Source organism: Ylistrum balloti, unplaced genomic scaffold (assembly GCF_031769215.1).
Source record: "Ylistrum balloti isolate Yb309-2 unplaced genomic scaffold, AGI_CSIRO_Ybal_v1 Utg369998, whole genome shotgun sequence".
Classification (NCBI taxonomy): domain Eukaryota; kingdom Metazoa; phylum Mollusca; class Bivalvia; order Pectinida; family Pectinidae; genus Ylistrum; species Ylistrum balloti.
In genome coordinates this window covers 210,930-237,878 of record NW_026782077.1, presented here as the reverse complement: position 1 = coordinate 237,878, position 26,949 = coordinate 210,930, and the positions used below count along the sequence as shown (strand labels likewise).

At 38.7% G+C, this 26,949-nt stretch overlaps 1 protein-coding gene across 2 annotated transcripts in view; it reads right to left on the bottom strand.

The window, feature by feature from the left end:
* Window positions 1–26,061, bottom strand: part of LOC132548029 (uncharacterized) — a 78,577-nt gene extending 52,516 nt beyond the window's left edge. The window contains exon 1 of one of the 2 annotated variants that reach the window (XM_060211849.1): window positions 25,558–26,061. The gene's annotated coding sequence lies outside the window, so the exon portion shown is untranslated. Of the gene's footprint in view, window positions 1–7,918; window positions 7,991–25,557 lie in introns of those variants that run through there. The other variant, XM_060211850.1, reaches the window with a different exon arrangement.
* Window positions 26,062–26,949: the final 888 nt, after the last annotated feature.

The following is a 26,949-nucleotide window of genomic DNA, read 5'->3' as shown; positions in this document are numbered from 1 at the left end:
ACTGTACATACAGTTGGTGTCCGTGTTTTATCTGTACATACAGTTGTTGTTGTAACTGTACATCACTGTTGGTGTTGTTACTGTACATTCAGTTGCTGTCCGTGTTGTAACTGTACATACAGTTGGTGTTGTTGTAACTGTACATACAGTTGGTGTCCTGTTGTAACTTACACACAGTTGGTGTCCGTGTTGTAACTGTACATACAGTTGGTGTCCGTGTTGTAACTGTGCATACAGTTGGTGTCCGTGTTGTAATTGTACACACAGTTGGTGTCCGTGTTGTAACTGTACATACAGTGTGTGTTGTAACTTTACACACAGTTGGTGTCCGTGTTGTAACTGTACATACAGTTGGTGTCCGTGTTGTAACTGTGCATACAGTTGGTGTCCGTGTTGTAATTGTACACACAGTTGGTGTTCGTGTTGTATCTGTACATACAGTTGGTGTCCGTGTTGTAACTGTACATACAGTTGGTGTAACTGTACATGCAGTTGTGTTGTAACTGTACACACAGTTGGTGTTGCGTTGTAACTGTACACACAGTTGGTGTCCGTGTTGTAACTGTACACACAGTACAGTTGGTGTAATTGTACACGTGTTGTAACTGTACATACAGTTGGTGTCCGTGTTGTAACTGTACACACAGTTGGTGTTGTTGTAACTTTACATACAGTTGGTGTCCGTGTTGTAACTGTGCATACAGTTGGTGTCCGTGTTGTAACTGTACATACAGTTGGTGTCCGTGTTGTAACTGTACATACAGTTGGTGTCCGTGTTGTAACTATACATACAGTTGGTGTCCGTGTTGTAACTGTACATACAGTTGGTGTTGTAACTGTACATACAGTTGGTGTCCGTGTTGTAACTGTACATACAGTTGGTGTTGTAACTGTACACACAGTTGGTGTTGTAACTGTACATACAGTTGGTGTCCGTGTTGTAACTGTGCATACAGTTGGTGTCCGTGTTGTAACTGTACATACAGTTGGTGTCCGTGTTGTAACTGTACACACAGTTGGTGTCCGTGTTGTACACATACAGTTGGTGTCCGTGTTGTAACTGTACATACAGTTGGTGTCCGTGGTGTAACAATACACACAGTTGGTGTCCGTGTTGTAACTGTACATACAGTTGGTGTCCGTGTTGTAACTGTACATACAGTTGGTGTCCGTGTTGTAACTGTACACACAGTTGGTGTTGTGACTGTACATACAGTTGGTGTCCGTGTTGTAACTGTACATACAGTTGGTGTTGTAACTGTACATACAGTTGGTGTTGTAACTGTACACACAGTTGGTGTTGTAACAGTACATACAGTTGATGTCCGTGTTGTAACTGTACACACAGTTGGTGTCCGTGTTGTAACTGTACACACAGTTGGTGTTCGGGTTGTAACTGTACATACAGTTGGTGTCCGTGTTGTAACTGTACACACAGTTGGTGTTGTAACTGAGTTGGTGTCCGGGGTGTAACTGTACATACAGTTGGTGTCCGTGTTGTAACTGTACATACAGTTGGTGTTGTTGTAACTGTACATACAGTTGGTGTCCGTGTTGTAGTACATACAGTTGGTGTCCGTGTTGTAACTGTACATACAGTTGGTGTCCGTGTTGTAACTGTACATACAGTTGTGTGTTGTAACTGTACATACAGTTGGTGTCTGTACATACAGTGTGTGTAACTGTACATACAGTTGGTGTCCGTGTTGTAACTGTACATACAGTTGGTGTTGTAACTGTACATACAGTTGGTGTCCGTGTTGTAACTGTACACACAGTTGGTGTCCGTGTTGTAACTGTACATACAGTTGGTGTCCGTGTTGTAACTGTACATTCAGTTGGTGTCCGTGTTGTAACTGTACATACAGTTGGTGTTGTAACTGTACATACAGTTGGTGTTGTAACTGTACATACAGTTGGTGTCCGTGTTGTAACTGTACATACAGTTGGTGTCCGTGTTGTAACTGTACATGCAGTTGGTGTTGTAACTGTACACACAGTTGGTGTTGTGACTGTACATACAGTTGGTGTCCGTGTTGTAACTGTACATACAGTTGGTGTCCGTGTTGTAACTGTACATACAGTTGGTGTCCGTGTTGTAACTGTACACACAGTTGGTGTCCGTGTTGTAACTGTACACACATTTGGTGTTGTGACTGTACATACAATTGGTGTCCGTGTTGTAACTGTACATACCGTTGGTGTCCGTGTTGTAACTGTACATACAGTTAGTGTCCGTGTTGTAACTGTACATACAGTTGATGTCCGTGTTGTAACTGTACACACAGTTGGTGTTGTAACTGTACATACAGTTGGTGTCCGTGTTGTAACTGTACATACAGTTGGTGTCCGTGTTGTAACTGTACATACAGTTGGTGTCCGTGTTGTAACTGTACATACAGTTGGTGTCCGTGTTGTAACTGTACATACAGTTGGTGTCCGTGTTGTAACTGTACATACAGTTGGTGTCCGTGTTGTAACTGTACATACAGTTGGTGTCCGTGTTGTAACTGTACACACAGTTGGTGTCCGTGTTGTAACTGTACATACAGTTGGTGTCCGTGTTGTAACTGTACATACAGTTGGTGTCCGTGTTGTAACTGTACATACAGTTGGTGTCCGTGTTGTAATTGTACACACAGTTGGTGTCCGTGTTGTAATTGTACACACAGTTGGTGTCCGTCGTGTAACTGTAGACTGAGTTGGTGTCCGTGATGTAACTGTACATCCAGTCGGTGTTGTTACTGTACATACAGTTGGTGTCCGTGTTGTAACTGTACATACAGTAGGTGAACGAGTGGTAACTGAACATACAGTTTGTGAACGAGTTGTAACTGTACATACAGTGTGTGTGTAACTGTACATACAGTTGGTGTTGTAACTGTACATACAGTTGGTGTGTGTTGTAACTGTACATACAGTTGTGTTGTAACTGTACATACAGTTGGTGTCCGTGTTGTAACTGTACATACAGTGTGTGTTGTAACTGTACATGCAGTTGGTGTTGTAACTCTACATTCAGTTGGTGTCCGTGTTGTAACTGTACATACAGTTGGTGTTGTAACTGTACATACAGTTGGTGTTGTAACTGTACATTGAGATGCTGTCCGTGTTGTAACTGTACATACAGTTGGTGTTGTAACTGTACATACAGTTGGTGTCCACACAGTGTTGTAACTGTACATACAGTTGGTGTCAGTTGTAACTGTACACACAGTTGGTGTGTAACTGTACACACAGTTGGTGTCCGTGTTGTAACTGTACACACAGTTGGTGTCCGTGTTGTAACTGTACACACAGTTGGTGTTCGCGTTGTAACTGTACACACAGTTGGTGTCCGTGTTGTAACTGTACACACAGTTGGTGTCCGTGTTGTAACTGTACACACAGTTGGTGTTCGCGTTGTAACTGTACACACAGTTGGTGTTCGTGTTGTAACTGTACATACAGTGTGTGTTGTAACTGTACACACAGTTGGTGTCCGTGTTGTAACTGTACATACAGTTGGTGTCCGTGTTGTAACTGTACATACAGTTGGTGTCCGTGTTGTAACTGTACACACAGTTGGTGTCCGTGTTGTAACTGTACATACTGTTGGTGTCCGTGTTGTAACTGTACATACAGTTGGTGTCCGTGTTGTAACTGTACATACAGTTGGTGTCCGTGTTGTAACTGTACATACAGTTGGTGTCCGTGTTGTAACTGTACATACAGTTGGTGTCCGTGTTTTAACTGTACATACAGTTGGTGTTGTAACTGTACATACAGTTGGTGTCCGTGTTGTAACTGTGCATACAGTTGGTGTCCGTGTTGTAATTGTACACACAGTTGGTACACACAGTTGGTGTTGTGTTGTAACTGTACAGTTGACAGTTGGTGTCCGTGTTGTAACTGTACATACAGTTGGTGTCCGTGTTGTAACTGTACATACAGTTGGTGTCCGTGTTGTAATTGTACATACAGTTGGTGTCCGTGTTGTAACTGTACATACAGTGTGTGTTGTAACTGTACATACAGTTGGTGTCCGTGTTGTAACTGTACATACCGTTGGTGTCCGTGTTGTAACTTTACACACAGTTGGTGTCCGTGTTGTAACTGTACATACAGTTGGTGTCCGTGTTGTAACTGTACATACAGTTGGTGTCCGTGTTGTAACTGTACACACAGTTGGTGTCCGTGTTGTAACTGTACATACAGTTGGTGTCCGTGTTGTAACTGTGCATACAGTTGGTGTCCGTGTTGTAATTGTACACACAGTTGGTGTCCGTGTTGTAACTGTACATACAGTTGGTGTCCGTGTTGTAACTGTACATACAGTTGGTGTCCGTGTTGTAACTGTACATACAGTTGGTGTCCGTGTTGTAACTGTACATACAGTTGGTGTTGTAACTGTACATACAGTTGGCGTTGTGACTGTACATACAGTTGGTGTTGTAACTGTACATACAGTTGGTGTTGTTACTGTACATTCAGTTGATGTCCGTGTTGTAACTGTACATACAGTTGGTGTCCGTGTTGTAACTGTACATACAGTTGGTGTCCGTTGGTGTCCGTGTTGTAACTGTACATACAGTTGGTGTCCGTGTTGTAACTGTACATACAGTTGGTGTCCGTGTTGTAACTGTACATACAGTTGGTGTCCGTGTTGTAATTGTACACACAGTTGGTGTCCGTGTTGTAACTGTACATACAGTTGGTGTCCGTGTTGTAACTGTACATACAGTTGGTGTTGTAACTGTACATACAGTTGGTGTTGTAACTGTACATACAGTTGATGTCCGTGTTGTAACTGTACATACAGTTGGTGTCCGTGTTGTAACTGTACATACAGTTGGTGTCCGTGTTGTAACTGTACATACAGTTGGTGTTGTAACTGTACATACAGTTGGTGTTGTAACTGTACATTCAGTTGGTGTCCGTGTTGTAACTGTACATACAGTTGGTGTCCGTGTGTCCGTGTTGTAACTGTACATACAGTTGGTGTCCGTGTTGTAACTGTACATACAGTTGGTGTCCGTGTTGTAACTGTACATACAGTTGGTGTTGTAACTGTACATACAGTTGGTGTTGTGACTGTACATACAGTTGGTGTCCGTGTTGTAACTGTACATACAGTTGGTGTCCGTGTTGTAACTGTACATACAGTTGGTGTTGTTACTGTACATTCAGTTGATGTCCGTGTTGTAACTGTACATACAGTTGGTGTCCGTGTTGTAACTGTACATACAGTTGGTGTCCGTGTTGTAACTGTACATACAGTTGGTGTCCGTGTTGTAACTGTACACACAGTTGGTGTCCGTGTTGTAACTGTACATACAGTTGGTGTTGTGACTGTACATACAGTTGGTGTCCGTGTTGTAACTGTACATACAGTTGGTGTCCGTGTTGTAACTTTACACACAGTTGGTGTCCGTGTTGTAACTGTACATACAGTTGGTGTCCGTGTTGTAACTGTACATACAGTTGGTGTCCGTGTTGTAACTGTGCATACAGTTGGTGTTGTGACTGTACATACAGTTGGTGTCCGTGTTGTAACTGTACATACAGTTGGTGTCCGTGTTGTAACTGTACATACAGTTGGTGTCCGTGTTGTAACTGTACATACAGTTGGTGTCCGTGTTGTAACTGTACACTCAGTTGGTGTCTGTGTTGTAACTGTACATACAGTTGGTGTCCGTGTTGTAACTGTACATACAGTTGGTGTCCGTGTTGTAACTGTACATACAGTTGGTGTCCGTGTTGTAACTGTACATACAGTTGGTGTCCGTGTTGTAATTGTACACACAGTTGGTGTCCGTGTTGTAACTGTACATACAGTTGGTGTCCGTGTTGTAACTGTACATACAGTTGGTGTCCGTGTTGTAACTGTGCATACAGTTGGTGTCCGTGTTGTAATTGTACACACAGTTGGTGTCCGTGTTGTAACTGTACATACAGTTGGTGTCCGTGTTGTAACTGTACATACAGTTGGTGTCCGTGTTGTAACTGTACATACAGTTGGTGTCCGTGTTGTAACTGTACATACAGTTGGTGTCCGTGTTGTAATTGTACACACAGTTGGTGTCCGTGTTGTAACTGTACATACAGTGTGTGTTGTAACTGTACATTCAGTTGGTGTCCGTGTTGTAACTGTACACACAGTTGGTGTCCGTGTTGTAACTGTACATACAGTTGGTGTCCGTGTTGTAACTGTACATTCAGTTGGTGTCCGTGTTGTAACTGTACATACAGTTGGTGTCCGTGTTGTAACTGTACATACCGTTGGTGTCCATGTTGTAACTGTACACACAGTTGGTGTTCGCGTTGTAACTGTACACACAGTTGGTGTCCGTGTTGTAACTGTACACACAGTTGGTGTCCGTGTTGTAACTGTACACACAGTTGGTGTCCGTGTTGTAACTGTACATACAGTTGGTGTCCGTGTTGTAACTGTACATACAGTTGGTGTTGTGACTGTACATACAGTTGGTGTCCGTGTTGTAGCTGTACATACCGTTGGTGTCCATGTTGTAACTGTACACACAGTTGGTGTTCGCGTTGTAACTGTACACACAGTTGGTGTCCGTGTTGTAACTGTACATACAGTTGGTGTCCGTGTTGTAACTGTACATACAGTTGATGTCCGTGTTGTAACTGTACACACAGTTGGTGTCCGTGTTGTAACTGTACACACAGTTGGTGTTCGCGTTGTAACTGTACACACAGTTGGTGTCCGTGTTGTAACTGTACATACAGTTGGTGTCCGTGTTGTAACTGCACATACAGTTGGTGTTGTTACTGTACATTCAGTTGATGTCCGTGTTGTAACTGTACATACAGTTGGTGTTCGTGTTGTAACTGTACACACAGTTGGTGTCCGTGTTGTAATTGTACACACAGTTGGTGTCCGTGTTGTAACTGTACACACAGTTGGTGTCCGTGTTTTAACTGTACATACAGTTGGTGTCCGTGTTGTAATTGTACACACAGTTGGTGTCCGTGTTGTAACTGTACATACAGTTGGTGTCCGTGTTTTAACTGTACATACAGTTGGTGTCCGTGTTGTAACTGTACATACAGTTGGTGTCCGTGTTGTAACTGTACACACAGTTGGTGTTGTAATTGTACACACAGTTGGTGTCCGTGTTGTAATTGTACACACAGTTGGTGTCCGTGTTGTAACTGTACACACAGTTGGTGTCCGTGTTGTAACTGTACATACAGTTGGTGTCCGTGTTGTAACTGTACATACAGTTGATGTTGTAACTGTACACACAGTTGGTGTTGTGACTGTACATACAGTTGGTGTCCGTGTTGTAACTGTACATACAGTTGGTGTCCGTGTTGTAACTGTACATGCAGTTGGTGTTGTAACTGTACATACAGTTGGTGTTGTTACTGTACATTCAGTTGATGTCCGTGTTGTAACTGTACATACAGTTGGTGTTCGTGTTGTAAATATAAAAACAGCTGGTATGCTTGTTTTCTCTTTGCGTTAACATTTGCTATTAAATATTCTGTAATAGATATGCCTTATGATGTTGATCAAACAATTTCTGCAGTTATGTTGTACTAAATAACATTTTTTTGGATAAACGGTATTTGCTGATAAAGCTTTGACAGATGTTGCCATCATTTTATCAATTCAAAATGCAAAGTCTACTGAGATATATATCAAATACTCACGGGAAATATTCACTGATAGTTATCCGGCTTTAACTTTTCCTTAATATTTAGTATCGACTCAATGACAGCTTGTAAAACTGGAGAACCCAACGAGGAATATGTGTAACTTTGATGCTCAATCCAATTGCTAATCAGTATTGATGTCCATTGGTCAAAAGAATACTTTTCCTCTACTTCCGGGTGTTGAGCAGATGGCATGAATAAGAAAAATTTTCACAGACCTATGATAAAAAACAACAAACAGTTGCCATACCTGACTTGGAATCGTTTCCAAAGGGCTCTAATCACACGGACCAATAACTTGATCCTCCAAAAAGTCCAAAAGCTGATAGATGTCCAGGGTTCACACTAAACAATGTCTTATGTCTCTATCTTCCAAAATGCCCGGGGCTAGACATATGTCCAGTAATCACACTAACAAATACCTGTATTTTCCCCAAAAAAAATCCCGCAGCTGCAAGATTCCGGTAACGACAGACCGCGGTTTGTAACCTGGAAACACTACCCTAACTCATTGCCACCAAGCTCAACCAGACCAATTTATACAACTGTCACTTAATCTGGCGAGGCAAATCGGCATTGAAGAACGCGAACTGATGTTAATCTTTCCGCTTACGAAAGGGGTAATTATGACAGATTTCAGAAATATTGACTAGAATCTAACGTTATATGATGTAAGTGAGCAGCGATAAAGGGCTTAGTTTTCTAGAAGTCAATAGTCTGCCATCATAACTATTGATCTGACCGGTAAAAACCGCCAGCTGTGCATGGACGTATAGTAATAAATTGATCTAAGGAATAAGACGGCACGGGCAGCTCAAGCGACAGTAACCAAGGAACACGTCTCAACAACTGGAGATTCTCTATTCAGTGGTAACTTCGTTACCGCAGGAGCAAAAATAGCTATCTCTTGTGTATAAATGTTTGTAAATTGAATAAAACAAAACGGAGTAAACTCACAAAACATAATTGTACAATAACACGGCTGGGCAGAACCTAACGAAGCATATCAGCATCTGGTACACATATATGTCTCTTGTGTACGTCTACCGTGCAGCGTATGTTCTGGCCGTGTAACAGTCCCCGATACCCTGTAGAACTGTTTATGTTTCTCAGCACGTGTAATGTACGTGCAGACTATACTTTTAGTACAGAGTAACCCGCAGTGTTGTGTCGAAAACAATTAGTCTGCCACCTGATCGTACGGTGTTTACCTAACTAATCACCCCTGACCAGATGTCCCGACCCAGTCAGCTTCGTGCGTATCAAACGGTTTCTTTCTGAATGTGTCACTGTATATACACGAGAGCAACACATGGATAGATAATCTAACAATAATTACATTTAAACGACATTTGTTTACCTTTTAAAACACTGTCTTTAATTTAGCTCCATTGAAGACTGGTCATGTGTATCATATGAACACCACATTAATTCTTGTAACACATGCATCCGACATCAACAGAAGTCGAATTGTAATGACTGTCAATTTTGACAATTTTCAAGTATATCCCGTAATATAACAAGCATTCCGTGTTACTATTTATGAAAAGCTTTCTGAAACTGTTCTAACATTGGTAGCGTTCACACATGTACCTAAAGACTAAATATGTAATAAACATCAAGAAAATGCCAACATGGCAACATAATCATAATTCAAACTCAAATTCATATAACTCGGGAAAAATATGAACAAAAGAAACGGAGACTCATGAAAAAAGTACAAAGAGAATAAGACCAGATGTTCCGGAAGAGTAAGCATCTTCTGCTTCATCGACCACACCCGTCTTGTAAGCCTTGGTCAATCAAATGTCACGGGATCAAATAAGTGCAAGTATACAACAACCGAACCAACAGGCAAACTAACGAGCATCAAAAACGCCCAGCTTCATATCATACAAAGAAATAGAATAATTCTCAATGAGATCACCATGGCGACCATAAAATCTTCCCCATAATTTTCATCAACCTACATCTTTTGTGTTACGAGTTTGTCAGTCTGACTACTTCTTGCACGAAAATCGTGATATTGGGAACAGGACATTGAATATCGAATCACCTGTGACATATAAATACCATAGCTTGGAGAACCCAGGGATATTGCTATCCAGAAATGGCAAATTCATAATAGTGAAACTGAAATCATCACGTTTATCATACAGCTTGATGGAAAATTGTCCATGTTAGTTTTGCTGTAGGAAAAGATCGAGAAAAGCAGTTGGTTGTAGAAAAGTATGTCGTATCGCTGATTTCCAGTTTCGGTGGCTATATACGATAGACGTAGTCAATACATTTCTTGTTATTTACAGACAAGACATCATCAATATATCTGAACGTGAAATTAAACGACTTGGCAAGGTCTTTGTGACCTAATTTGATAAGCTCTTCAATAAATTCAGTCAGCCAACAGAGAGGCGCAGTTGTTTCCATAGGTATATGCCAATAGTCTGTTGGAACATCTTACCAACCAAACTCGACAAAGATGTTGTCAACCAGAAACTTGATCCTTTTTTATGATTCTGTCCGCCGTATATCCGTATATTATATTTTAAAGTAATACGCAGGCCCCGGTTACTCAAATTTAAGTTAGAGTTTACCAGTTGTAAGTGAAGAATTAAATTTGTGTCACTTAAAGAACAGGAGTGTAGAAAGCGAAATTACCACACAAAAACATAACAATATTTTCTCAACACATCTACAGCTGTTCACTAACACTTAAAGTGTTCTCAATTTGGTTTAATTTGTTTTAAATTGTCACTAACCATTGGTAATCGAGGCCAAAAGCTTGCGCACAACACATCCACCTCCATCGCCCATGGTCTCTTACATACCTTGGAATACTACACACATTTACTCGCTCTGGTTTCAGGCAATATTTGTTATAAATATCCTTATTTATAAAACAACGTACGGAGAATAAATTCCCGGACTAGGAAAAAATGCATCGATACTATGTGAAAAATAAATTCAAGTTTCAAAAAGATACCACAAAACTTCCTGTACGCATGACGACCAAGTTTTAAATCAATTTAGAGAATAAGATACATGTCATTTCGCTGACCATTTCAATGATTACGTAAACCACAGCAGGCACGTGACAGAAAAGCATATTTGTTTTTTTTCCTATGTATCTTTTTACCTCCCTTTTTACACAAACAACGGGTCATTCATTTCTGGTACAAACATTTGGACATATAAATCAGAGATCGGTATTTTTTCTGCCAACAGTTGCAGAATAACACAGAGATCGTCCTGTTTAAGAACACATGCCGGTCTCCTGCTGGGGTAAACTTTCTCAATCTAAACTCGCATGTCTTTCAGAATTGAAGGAAGAGAGTCTATGTGTTTATAATATGTATCTTCTCCATCTTGATAGGTTCCAGTTCTTGCATTAAAACAAGACCGATAATAGGGACAATTGTGTTCGGAATAAAGCTTGATTCATCTCACAACAGGAAAATGCAAGTTGGAATTTCATTTATTTAAACTTAGATTTCCTGACACAAGAGAGCAAAAACATCATAACACGTCTATCGTCCTGTCACAAAGCGATATATTCTTATAGATAAACTTTCATTTCTAACAATCCATCACAACAAGAAAAATAGGGCTACATACTCTACAGATACAGCTAATATGGAGAGCACAATTATACAGGGCCACTTGGATATGGACTAGATAATACCGGACCGTAGAGATATGTTTTTGAAGTGAATGGATTAACATTGTAATAGATATAACAGACTAGATACTGATACCTTCCGCCCATGACCTTTAAATACACAAATGTACAACACGCTTAAAGAAATACGTCGCTTCAAGGTCATACTGTTTCTTGTCTCAAGGGCTTTTGTAGAAAGCGTTAAAGACATCGAGGAGAAATTTCAAGATTTTTATTTCACCTCAGTGTCTTTCTACAAGTTTAAATTTACCGAATTTCCCATCCTTGTTTTGAAGTGTGGAAACTATAGAATTAAGGCTGGATTAAGTAAGTCGAATCCCTATTTAGTATAGAGTCTGATGATGAGGAAGCGGAACAAAAGTTTAGGCAGTCAAATGTTCGAAGAGATTGTAATCTGCAATATCAACTTTTGTTCGGGACGCCTGAAATGCTAGACTAATATTCCAATGTATAAAGATACCCGAATGAATTAATCCGTCTGTTTTGATGTGGTTCAAAGTGAACATATCTTGCATGATTAATCAATATCGCCCAATATACTAACCAAAACAATTATCCCAATAAATAACATTCTAAATAATTCATAGCTCATTTTAGACTTGTTCCCCTGTGCTGTTTTCTCCTGGTCAATTATTCTATTTTCAGCAAGGTTCTTTTTCTGCCCGGTCTTAATTAAGTTTTGTTCCTAGCTGAGTAAACAGACGTTATGGCGAGTTATCCGTTATTCGAGATCACGTTTGACACTTCAGGATAGCCCGGTTTCCGCATCGTATCGATTATCGAACACCTGCTCGTCAGATGCCATTAAATCCATATTCACATGAGATTATAACGCCAATCCTCAACACTTCAAGTGTTGGAGTCAAGTTTGTTCATGACGTAATTTGCTGTAGGGCGGAAATGGGAGCCGAGTTGATGAAAAACGAGAGGTACAGAAGGGGCCGTGTCAAGAATTGATAGGAGGAAGCTCCCGAAGTGGAGCTACTATATGTGAACACATTGGCGCTATTGGAGGAAACGATGGGTGTTAATCAATGGTGTCTCTAGCAGGTCTCAAACATACTTTGTTAACTCCGGCAATAAATATTTGAAATCCAATTTCTTCTCTATAATTGTACGAGAGGCAAGCGTCTTGCTGACGTATGATACTGACAGATTGATTCATGTTCGTCTTGGTCCTAGTTTCTGTCATTATATTAAGCATGGCATTGTGTAAACCGAAATCTCATTCATACATCTGACGGTCGTACCTCATTTGTCTTGGTTTAGAATTCTGTGACACAGATTGATCCAAGAATGGCAATCTCACAAATCGATTTTGAAACAAGAAAACAAAATAATCTGGACATCAGAGATGGATGATTCTTCTCGAATGTCCCGCTCACTACAACATGATGGAATCGTGCTTGCAAAAAGGAAGAAATGTCTATTTTTTTTTAATTCTAAAACGACTGCACTGAAAAGATTATCAACATCACCATTGTTTATGCATGCACTAGGATTTTCATGGAATTTTTATCATTTTCTTAAATGATGACGTCATGTAATGATTAGTTTACGTATCAAAGTTAACAGCTAACGTATATTAAGCCCTGGAACAAACACAGCCACAGCATGTAGAGTTATAACCGGGCAGTAGTATGATTTCATGCAATTCTATCGTAACCATAGTTACCATATTGGACATAAAAACTTGGTTATCAAGACATTTCTGCGTTAGAATTAATTAACGTCTTCATCAGAAAGCAAGTTTCCTTTTATGTCTCTTTAATACTCAATTAATGCTTTTTTTTTGTCAAATTTTGTCTTCAATTAGCGATGTTCAAATTGCCAAAAACTGGCGCGCGTGGATTTTGTGCCGCAGAGGTAATGATATAGCTTGTTCTAACAAGTACATTTCACTCTCTCCCGAGTGTAATTAACGAAGTTCCAAGCCATCATTTCCGACTCCCTACATATCCATTAATACTATAGAAATAATATCTAAAGAAACTGTAAACCAGAGAGATGAAAGAAAGCTTAGTATGAGCGTGCACGTCCCTTTGAAATAATGAACCACTGCCTGGCTGATTGCGGAAACATTTCTCAAAGCGTTTACTACTGATGTTCATAGATGCCATTTTTTCCCTCGAAAATTTTAGTCTTGAAATATGAAATCCATGTGTAGACCATCTATAATAATGTTGAAGATGGCAAACTCATGTTTAAAGAAGCAGTTTGATACACTGTTTACATGCATGTGCGCACATAAAACCCATACAAATTTGCCAGCCTCTATATAACGATCTGCGTACATGATACCAAATGCCTCTGATACAGATTTTCAAACTGAGGAATTCTATAGAATTTGTCAGTGAATTTAACATCAACATGCGGTATAAGATTACTGCATTTGACAGTCGTTCAAGTCCTAAACCACTGTATCGCTCATCTCATTCCACTCTCCCGACTTGTCCTGTGTATAATACAACTTATATTACAGACGGTTGAGTAAGAAATGACTTGCGTGAATTACTGAGACTATTATCGCGTTATAAAAGTAGTTTGTGTATTCCTAGAAAAAACAAATACATTTCACTGTTAAACATGTTTAAATAAGAGCTGTGTTAATTCTAGCTGATATTCTTACTAATGGACTTTTGACGAGTCCACTAAACATACATTCTCCATTTAGCCTGAATGATACAGAGAAGTATTGGGACATTGCGGAACTTTACATTCAGTAGTGTTAAATAAATGTTATGGTCGCCATAGTGATCTCATGGAGAAAATATTCTTTTTCTTTGCTTGATATTAAGCTGGACGTGTTTGATGGTTGTTAATTTGCCTATTGGTTCTGTTGTTGTATACATTGTTCTCATTTGAGAACGCAACATTGATTACGTGGAATGACAAAGGTTTACATGGCGGGTGTCGTCGATGAAGTAAAAGACGCTTGCTCTTCCAGAACATGTGGTCTTATTTTCGTTGTACTTTTTCAGGAGTCTCTGTGTAAATCTTTCGTTTGTTCATATCTTGCCCCGGTTAAATTATGTTGACAAGTTGGTATTTTCTTTCAGGATTGGCCATACAGACTTATTGCCGTATCTAGAGGGTGTCGGTCGTTTCCGTCAAAAATCTCATTTCAACTAATAAAAAAGCATCATTTGTAACTCAAACATAAAATCTTAAGCAAAATTGATCATAAGCTACACAAACCGTTTGCTAGAATGTTTGCACAAGGAAACAAATGTACACAGAAGATATACAGTCCTTCGTGTAAATCACGGTGCCATGTATGACTGGTAATTCCCTGAACTATCCGGAATTCCTTTACCACAAAGGTGAGTGACATCATTAACTTGATGTTTGCATAAAATCCAAACCTGGAGTGGAAACCTCCATACACACACTCCATTTATCGATTGGCTATCTTTAGCTCTATTTAAACAGCTCCCCACACTGCTGACAATAAAACAGCTTTCTAGAATAACTATTAATTTGGAGGATATCTTCATGAATAATTCATGAAGGAGTCCTTGGTTGACGAATAGTTTTGAATGCCGGCACCAGACCATGATGCCGTGACGACTTCGGGTAGGGAGTCTAATGCGGGAGAGTACACAAGGATTGCGCGTCCATGTGAACTTACAGTAAATATTTATCTACTTTAATTTGTGTCTTGTCCTGTGGTACTCCCTGGCGCTTCCATTGCGTGATCTCGAAGTCTTCTGTAAAACGCCAGGCAAGATCTCCGATTAAAGAACTCAAAGAAATTGGCAATTTGACTTCCCTCAGAGAAAGTCTACTTCTTTGTATTGTCTGGGTTTTATCTTTATCTAGAAACATGCCACGAGTCGTTATCATTTCATACTCAACGGTGGCCAGTCAACTTTCATTTGAATCTAATGGCTATTTTGTCTAGTTATACCGCTCTAGAACATGAGAGAGTGTTCAATGGATTATTATGTATTCATCAGTGCATGAATGCCACAATATATCCTTAACAAAGTCAGTATTATCAACTCATGAACTGCCAATGACATAGGAATATAACAAGTACATGTAATGGTGTAATGGAGACACAATGAGACAACCCTCCCAGAAAATCCGATTGAAAACGATAGATATAAGCACTGAAATTGGCATTAGAAATATTGACTGGAATAAGGAAAATTCAACATGACGCTTCAATGAATTAGCCAATATCCAGTTTGCATTTCATTTTACCCTTGAATGGCAATTTCACAGTTCAACAAGCAATGTTTACAACAATAAATCATTCTGCAATATTTTAAACAATATTGGAAGGATAATTATATGAACTGCGGTCTCCTTCCACAGGTCGACCCCTCATCGGGGCCAGGATGAGTGATTAATATAAGTTGGAAGAACTTGTTTTACTATTGTTGTGAAATAATGTTTAATTTAATCACTTGTATTTCATGCCAACAATACGTACATATCAAGCGATTGCTTAATCAAACAGAAAGCTTTTTCAAGTAATATACCTCCCATACATGAGAATAGTAATATGATTACATCATGGACATATGGCTTAAGTTTGGGTGATAGGAAGACCTCAAAATCCTTTCAAATTTCAAAATATTTTACTACCAAAGGGATTGGACAACAGGCAAAATTTGTATACGTCCTCTCCTGTAGATATCTGACTTTACCGAAATATGGAGTTAGTTATGTAATGAAGGTTCACTTTAGGATTTGTAAATGAATTCGTATCAAACCAGACTACACTATACATATATATATATATATATATATATATATATATATATATATATATATTATCAACAAATCTGAGTAATAATCTTACCTTTACCATATACGGCGATACAAGTTTTTATACTATGCTTTAAAGGAATATGTTCAATTATCTTAGTTTTCGCACAGAAATCGTCTTTCAGGATTAAAAGCAATCATTAACGACGTGCTTTTTACGTATATTAAAATACTTGATAAAACGAAACAGATTAACAGCCAAAAAGTCTGTACAGTACAATGTATACTGGTTGTGACTAAAAAATCTGTTATAAATTTCAGTCCAGACAGTGTACAAAAAAGATTTCACTGTCGCACAGGATACTAAAAAACTTTAAAAAATATCCATGGAAAATATTATACATTAAAAAGGCATTATACTGTATACTGAATTCTGATCCGGTCAATAGACACTCACAAGCAATCGCGTGTCCGTGAGTCTAGTGTTAGTAAAAACTGCAAGAGCGGGACTCGTTTTCTAGATTAACGTTAAACATCCATCAAATATGACATGTTCAAATACATTCTAAACGTAAAGTAGAGCCAAGTATCCGATACAGTTAAAATATCATTTTAGCCTTGGCTCGTCTTCGAGAAACTACAACGTTTACGACATCTCGCACGGGCTTTACGAAAAGTCAATTACACAAAATGTATACAGTTTGCCTAGTAAATGGATGTCGACTTTCAGTCCAGATATAAATTGTTTTGTATCCAAACATGTTTTATCTTACACCTAAATCAAAACAGATCGCCTATCTATCATTGACAGAGTCTATGATGAAAGTTGAAACGTAATAGCAAACAGTCTTAATTCATGTGATACATAGCCACACACGAGAGACACGAATGTGTCTATTACAGCACGTGAGGAGACGGACAATGTTACGATGACCAGTGTCCATGATATTGAAAGGAAGGGGTTATACCTCAACTGATCTACAATTATGATAGAGCGTAACAATATCCCAAACACGGATAGTGACAACGGCAAAATGTTGGATAATAATTCTATCACAGACAGTTTCCTCAATATAACAAAATCCACAAAATTTGTCGAAACTCTTCTCTTTGAAGGTAGAAATGTTGTATCATGTCACACGAAACATTATCATTTCGGGTGTCATTTATTCTGGTAAGAATTTGAGTTGACCGGTTTTATGTGTTTTTTCCAGATCGTTTGAATATTGAGAAAATAGTGAACGGCTAGATCTTTGTATCAGTTCTAACTGTTTCGAAACCTCTAGAGAATATCAGTCTGGTCCTGTGCGTCAGTAGTCTTCAATTTCTCCGATATTTCGACGGAAAGACGCGAATAATTCCGATCCGATGGCAACAACGAAAACGAAAATAGAGGTTTTAATCATTTAATCAGCCTAGTTTCAAGTGAACAATGGCGTCATGTCATGAATTTAAAATGGTCGACTTATGTCGATTTTTCCCACCACATTTTCACTACAAACTTGTCAAAATGTTATCTTTCTATGTGATAAACAATACCCTCGTTTTATTGTAGTTTCGTATGAGAGTTTACAAATGTACATTGTTTGGGATTTATCTCTTGTTGCTCGCCAAGTCTGGAAAATTTTAAATCATCTACGACTAATATCCTACAGTCTCACACTAAAAGGCAAACAAATATCAGAACATATATATATATATAGATATACATATATTCGATAACAAAAGCAAATGTTTCAGATTCAATGTAATATACTGATAAAAACGGTATATGGGAGACTATTTGTGATGATATATTTTATATTCATAACAGGCAAAAATACCGTTTTCACATATTAACAATACTTTTTTTGCTTGAAGTGAAAATTTAATCAATTTAAATTTCAATTTTAGATATGTTGTGTAGAAATGTTGTTTTAACATCAAACTTGGGTGAAAAACAAAAAACCACCACATTAAATATCGACTGGGATCATATACATTACGTGTTGATGATGTCTATTCCTGACGAGGCAGGAAATGAGGTACACATTACAATACTTTGTTTATGTCAATGTTGATACCATCTACCTTTTGAAGTCAACTTGTAGGATCTGTTTTCGTGTGCATGCATGTGCCATCGAAATTAAATCGTGGGATTTCAATTTCCTAACAAAATTACTGTCACAAGTGTATCCTATAATGAAACACTTGAACTGACTCGGCACTGAGAAGTGGCTGTTCCGCTACCATCGACGGACCCAAATAAATCAAATATACTGTGCAGATTGCCGACCTGTTAAGTCCTTGGGTTTCAAACCATTAAGACATGCAAGTTTCGCCCACCGCACGCACTGAAATTACATCATTGGAAATGAAACGTGATGTTTTGGAATGCCCAATCTACAGTCAACCCTGCCTTAAACAAACCTTTATACCAAGGCCACCTGTGTATAAAGACCACTTTTCCCGCTCCCTTGAGTGGCCGTTATAGACAGGTGTGACTGAACTAAGTTAGATTAGATGATATCACCAATATAAATAGGCAAATATGTATAGTCCGACCCTTTATTTCAATAACATTAAACAAATTATATCTAGACACCTATTTATAGAATGTTCATTTCAGTTTCCATTTACTGTCTTATACTGGTTTACCACAAGACTTTGACATACATGTAGTTTGGCCTTATTTACACAAAAAACCCAATGTTATACAGCATATATATTCACACATCAGAAAAATAGCACGTTCTTTATAACTAAACAGCACTGGTTTTACATGTAAAGTTTTAAACTGTTATTTAATGGCCTTCGTTTATAAACAGTAAAACTTTGATACAATGTCCATCGCTTTACACAGTAAAACCTCGATATAATGTCTCTCGCTTTACACAGTAAAACCTCGATATAATGTCCATCGCTTTACACAGTAAAACCTCGATATAATGTCTCTCGCTTTACACAGTAAAACCTCGATATAATGTCCATCGCTTTACACAGTAAAACCTCGATATAATGTCTCTCGCTTTACACAGTAAAACCTCGATATAATGTCCATCGCTTTACACAGTAAATCCTCGATATAATGTCCATCGCTTTACACAGTAAAATCTCGATATAATGTCTCTCGCTTTACACAGTAAAACCTCGATATAATGTCCCTCGCTTTACACAGTAAATCCTCGATATAATGTCCCTCGCTTTACACAGTAAATCCTCGATATAATGTCCCTCGCTTTACTCAGTAAAACCTCGATATAATGTCCCTCGCTTTACTCAGTAAAACCTCGATATAATGTCCCTCGCTTTACTCAGTAAAACCTCGATGTCCCTCGCTTGTTATATTAACAATACTTCATTTATTGCCCGCATATCCCCAGACTAGTAGAAGTAGTTACCTATGCTTGGTATTCCATCCTTAACTTGTAACTACCTTTATACTCTCTCACTATATACTCACGACCGTTAACCTCTGACGTCACTTCCGTAAAATACATTTTGTACTTTTGTTAACTTATTACCTCCCGCCAAAGGCGTACAGTTGTGGGGGGTTATACGACGCTAATTTGATCAGACAAAATAATTGAACGTCCACTAAGAACAATTAAAGCACAAGCGTCACCTTTCGAACAGATAAACACAACAGAAAATAGTGAAAAAAACGGTCGAAATTGTAGATTTGCAGGATTATGGTTCGCAGAATAATGGAGAATTTTCTGTCGAAATGGGCATTTCTAGTGTTTCGATGTGTTCATTTCAGGATCTTTGAGATACTTTGCCATTTGAAAATCTTTAGAAACGATTATTTTTCACCCTTTCTTTTTTCTGGAACACAATATAGCTTCACCATGTAAAAAGATAGTCTAAATCTTGAAGAAACAGTACCAGCATGGACTAAAAACGAGACAAGACAGATACGAAAATGCGGGAGAGTTCCCGGGAATTCAGGAATCCACGTCAGTTATTTTGTTTGTAAAACCTTGTTTTTCTATCACAATTTTCACATCTGGACCGAAGCCTCCAGATAAGTCCCTGGATTCCACGGTACAGGAGAACACAGACGAGACAAATGTCTGATGTTCATTTAGGATGTAAAGCCTTAACTCACAGTTCCCCAGGACTATCGTTTCTCGGTCTAAATTAAACATTGACCGAATGGCGTCCTTTGACTACTCCAAGGAGAAAGAGACTATTGATGTTTACGGAGACGTACAGACATAAAAACGAATTATTTCTACGAAAAAATAATACAATATAGTGTTACACAAATACACAATATTTGTGTAGAACTGTATCTATGATCTGAGAGAAGCGGTCTTATCTGCGGACATGAAAACCAGAATTGTGAAAGAGTCAAACAAGCTAGCAATATTAAAACCTTTTTGTAGGAGCAAAAATGTAATATTAAAATTTAAATATGATACAAATAAAGTGATTATCGGGTAACGAATATTAACTTATATAAGAATATGTCAGTTATACATGAAACTGAAATATCTAATGCTCTGTTCCATTACAATACTTGTTCTTCCTCTGGAAAGGAATCATATTGTATACAAACAAGAAAATGTCTGTAACACAGGAATCTGCCCTCTCCCTGGTATAGACGGAAGGTGCCCTCTCCCTGGTATAGACAGAATGTGCCCACTCCCTGGTATAGACGGAATGTGCCCACTCCCTGGTATAAACAGAATGTGCCCACTCCCTGGTATAGACAAAATGTGCCCACTTCCAGGTATAGACAGAATGCGCCCTCTCCCTGGTATAGACGGAATGTGCCCTCTCCCTGGTATAGACGGAATGTGCCCACTCCATGGTATAGACGGAATGTGCCCTCTCCCTGGTTTAGACGGAATGTGCCCTCTCCCTGGTATAGACGGAATGTGCCCTCTCCCTGGTATAGACGGAATGTGCCCTCTCCCTGGTATAGACGGAATGTGCCCACTCCCTGGTATAGACGGAATGTGCCCACTCCCTGTTATAGACAAAATGTGCCCACTTCCAGGTATAGACAGAATGCGCCCTCTCCCTGGTATAGACGGAATGTGCCCTCTCCCTGGTATAGACGGAATGTTCCCACACCCTGGTATAGACGGAATGTGCCCTCTCCCTGATTTAGACGGAATGTGCCCTCTCTCTGGTATAGACGGAATGTGCCCTCTCCCTGGTATAGACGGAATGTGCCCTCTCCCTGGTATAGACGGAATGTGCCCTCTCCCTGGTATAGACGGAATGTGCCCACTCCCTGGTATAGACGGAATGTGCCCTCTCCCTGGTATAAACAGAATGTGCCCACTCCCTGGTATAAACAGAATATGCCCTCTCCCTTGTACAAAAAGAATGTGCCCACTCCTTGGTATAAGCAGAATGTGCCCATTCCCTGATATAGGCAGAATGTGCCCACTCCCTGGTAAAGACAGAATGTGCCCACTCCCTGGTATAAACAGAATATGCCCTCTCCCTTGTACAAAAAGAATGTGCCCACTCCTTGGTATAAGCAGAATGTGCCCATTCCCTGGTATAGACAAAATGTGCCCACTCCCTGGTATATACAGAATGTGCCCACTCCCTGGTATAGACAGAATGTGCTCATTCCCTGGTATAAGCAGAATGTGCCCACTCCCTGGTAAAGACAGAACGGCCCACTCCCGGGTATTAACAGAATGTGCCCACTCCCTGGTATAGACAAAATATGCCCACTTCCAGGTATAGACAGAATGCGCCCACTCCCTGGTATAAACAGAATGTGCCCACTCCCTGGTATAGACAAAATGTGCCCACTTCCAGGTATAGACAGAATGCGCCCACTCCCTGGTATAGACAGAATGTGCCCACTCCCTGGTATAAGCATAATGTGCCTACTCCCTGGTATAAGCAGAATTTGCCCACTCCCTGGTATAAGCAGAATTTGCCCACTCCCTGGTATAGACAGAATATGCCCACTCCCTGGGATAAGCAGAATAGATCTACTTTCTACAGAACACACATCTAACAGAAAAGTAGACCTACTTTCTACAGAACACATATCTTACAGAAGAGTAGACCTACTTTCTACAGAACACATATCTTACAGAAGAGTAGACCTACTTTCTACAGAACACACATCTTACAGAAAAGTAGACCTTCTTTCTACAGAACACATATCTTACAGAAAAGTAGATCTACTTTCTACAGAACACATATCTTACAGAAAAGTATATCTGCTTTCTACAGAACACACATATTACAGAAAAGTATATCTGCTTTCTACAGAACACACATCTTACAGAAGAGTAGACCTACTTTCTACAGAACACACATCTAACAGAAAAGTAGATCTACTTTCTACAGAACACACACTATACACAGAAAAGAATGCCTTCTTGACATAGAAAACAGAAAATTATTTGAAAACAGAATTCCTTTGATTCGTCATTTCTATAAGTTTGTGCACGTGTTCCCGCCGATTAACCAATTGTAACGGGTCAACAAGATCACCACATACGGATCCTGGATCACGGGGCGCTAGCCAAGAATGTAATTCAAAGATATCAAAACCATTCAACTACGAACTTTGTAATCTCGCGAGAATAAGATTCTTCTAACAGTCAGCCTCCATTTATCTAGCCACTGTTTGGTATTCAAGACATGAACGCGTCCAAATCAGAAATACACTTTAACACTGAATAGGAATGTTTTTCAACGACAAGAATACATAAGAAAACAGATTTACGTTTTATTGACATTTTTCATATTATTTTTTTCATTCTGTTTTACTTACAGATGCAATCAATTTCGTATACTGGCGTTTAAAAAAATCCTTCATAAACATGAATGCAGCATATTTAATTGTATATGCCAGTTACTCATACAAAGACCATCATGTACTCGTTAATGATATTTCATCATACTTTATGTACGTGGTACCTAACACGTAGGTCATTTACTGTGTACTACATACAGCTGATGGTTTCACCCAAATCTAATTATGCAACTTAGACAAGATATAACAAACATGTATATGTTAGTGTTTCACTGTGCGTGAGGTTTCAATGAAGGCAATGTTACATTGTGGGTGAGGTTTCAATGAAGGCAATGTTACATTGTGGGTGAGGTTTCAGTGAAGGCAATGTTACATTGTGGTTAAGGTTTCAATGAAGGCAATGTTACATTGTGGGTGAGGTTTCAATGAAGGCAATGTTACATTGTGGTTAAGGTTTCAATGAAGGCAATGTTACATTGTGGGTGAGGCTTCAATGAAGGCAACGTTACATTGTGGTTAAGGTTTCAATGAAGGCAATGTTACATTGTGGGTGAGGTTTCAATGAAGGCAATGTTACATTGTGGGTGAGGTTTAGATATAGGTGATGTTGTCATGTTTATCGGCGCGTCACGCTCCAGTGAAATTGATGTTGTAGTTTGTCAATGCATGCAGGTAAAGGCTTATGAAGGCAATGTAGATGTTTTCACCGCCGGTTGTGTGTAGTGATATAGTGTTTTGCAGTTTCAATGTAATGTTTTGATAACTAGAAATTTTCCCCAAACATTGGAAATTGATCCACTGATCTTGACCAGAAATAATGTTTATTTCTCAAATAACTACCAGTTTTCTCAGGAACAACACAATTTACTCCGACAACAGAAGATATAACGTGATAAGGCCCGCCTACAGGGTAAAAAGATAAAAAATAAAAAAGCATTTTACATATACCCTCTATCAACCCTGAGACATTATACCACAAGCTACACTGAATTATTGATATATACTTGACTATTGAGCCGAACGAGGAAATCGTTAACAAGATTACATGACCAGACATAGAGAAACTACATCAATTATGATGAGCTGATACCGTTAGTCGGTAGGGTCCGGGTAGGGTGGAAAAGCGCGGGGTAGGTCGAGAATGGGTGGGGAGGGACGAGGTTGGTCGAGAATGGGTGGGGATGGACGGGGTAGGTCGCGGAAATTATCAGAAAAGTCTGTATTGATATTCTGAAAGTCTCTCAAGTATGTGTGTTAAAATCTATAAAATTTATGAAATGATTTTGGGTCATTGTGGAGATGTGTTATTTGTGGGGGCGCTAGATATGGTCTCGCGTGTTTGCGCTTTATTGATCGAAGAAACAGTGAGTGTTAATGTTTTGCGGTAATGTTATATATCTCCCGTTATACATTGGTGTAAGGTTGGCTGAGCCTCGATAATGTGTAGCGGAGATATTAATGAGAATAATTGAAAACAATCGAGAGCTAATATAATTATCATTCGGAACTCTTTTGAAAAACTGCTACTTACATTATTATTATCAACATCACCAGCTGGTTGCAAATTTATTTTCGTAACCCCTCTACAGTTACATGGCGAAATAACCAGATTCTGCCCATTGTCAACAAGAAATTTCTTAATCGCAACCCCTTTTCAATGACGTTGTTATGGCAATACCAATTGCCAAAATATGTAAATGATAAATGTGTGCTTAACTCTCATTCAGATGCATGGCGAGTCACACGGTGACGTCAGACGACCCTGTGGACAACCAGTCTACGTACACGTGATTACTAATTAATGGTGTCCTACTGTTGGTATATCTCATTTGTTATCAATTAGCTACATGTAACCTCTCCTTACGAAATAATGTCACGACCTTTTTATTTCAAATTGAATATTGTAATATCTAAATGATGAAAGTTTTGGCCAATATAGATACAAATTCTTATATATATATATATATATACATTTATATGTACACTATACTATATATATATATATATACATTTATATATATATACATATATATACATTTATATATACATTTATATGTACACTATACTATATATATATATATATACATTTATATATACATTTATATGTACACTATACTATATATATATATATATATATACATTTATATATACATTTATATGTACACTATACTAATATATATATATATATATATACATTTATATATACATTTATATGTACACTATACTATATATATATATATATATATATATATACATTTATATATACATTTATATGTATATATATATATATATATATATATATATACATTTATATATATATATACTATATATATATATATATATATATATATATATATATACATTTATATATACATTTATATGTACACTATACTAGTATATATACATATACAGACAGTGAATCAATACAAGAGAAAACAAATATATATTTTATCTACAATATTCACGAACGAGTCAGTAGTAGATGTTATCCATCAGATGTCGACATCTAACGACAGAAAAAAAGTTTTGTTGCCCAGAGGACACAGCTGTCGCTAATGTATTCCTAAGAACCAACTTATCAGTCAAAGTAAACGAACTGGTGTTGTTGTGTTTGAACTAACACAGACATTAAAGCTATTTATACAGTAAAACGACAAAGCTTCTTATCTAAAACGGCTTATTCCTTCCTAGTCAACATGCATGATGACTAGATACACAATGGGAAGCCTGGAAACAGATGGCGAGATATCAATATCGAGGAACATACCTGGTTATGACGGTGACATGAGAAAACTCCAGAGTAGTTACAGTAATGGTAAACCCCAGGCTGTGATGGCAGATGGATGAGTACGTGTATACGGTAGCTACAACACAGACACACTGATACGTACGAAACACAAGTGCGCGTGCAGCAAACCCGAACGTTCATTCATAAAAAACCACAACGCGTGTCACATGGGTACACACGAATCTTATAATCCAGTAATTAGCTATTGTACGCACTGGAATATGCCTATCTATTGTACATATGTGTATGACTTAGGTATAGTGAAAACAGGCACCAGTTAGACTCCGAGTCAGTTACAGTTGAAAACAGCTTTTGTGTAATTCGAACATAAGAGTCTCATCAGGCAGAATGAATAACCCTTTTCTCTGCTCTATATTCCCGACACGCTTTCTGGTCCTGCCGTTGTATAGTATGGTGCTGTATCTCTCCAGTTTGTAGGTCCGGAACAGTCCATATAACCAGCAGTGTCAGACCTGGTATGATATGTTTAGATTTCTGTATACATGACATACAAGTATGTCAAAGAGCATTGATCGAAACATCAGGTCTTTTATCGACGTACGCGTGAGATTCCAGGAGCCAGGCAGCACCACTGCACGTGCTATGTAGAACCAATACTTGAATAATTAGATTGTATGTTGTCCGTTGGGGTCACGTATGCCGAACTTGTATTACACGTGTTAGCGAGTTTTTCCCCTGGGGCCCGGGACGTTATTCTGGAATATACTGTTTACTTAAATACAACACGGTATACTCGACCTTACAATCATACGCATTTTCCCTCACAGGCACAGTGATTCTCGTTATCTTCCGGTTTCAATGATTCTTTATTCCAGTTTTCTATAGTCTTAAGATTGCCTTGATATAAACCATCGAAAACCTGTTTTAATTCCGTTGTTCTGTTAAATTTCGCTTCGTTTGGACTTAATATGAAGACGGTGTCCACGGATAAAGAAGTCATTCAAGGACACCTGTATAGTGCCATCACACTGAAATATCATAACGTGATCGCGGTAGCATGACACTCACATTGTAATGACTACACGCACACTTGTATAGTACATCACACTGAAATATCATCACCTTGCCACGAAAGTATTGCCAATCCGTTCACATTATAATGACTACACGAATCTTTTATAGTACATTCTCACTGAAATATCATAACCAGGCCACGGTAGCCTGGCCAACCCGTTCATATTATCATGACTACGCGAACCTGTTTTATAGTGTCGTCACACTGAATTTATGGACGAATATTATTCAAATCCATTGAGAGACGTAAAAGAAACGGGCGAAGATGTTGGTTTGTTGGCATTGCACTGGTCTTATTTGCCAGTGCAAAGTATGTGTGATTCAGATTGATGCTGA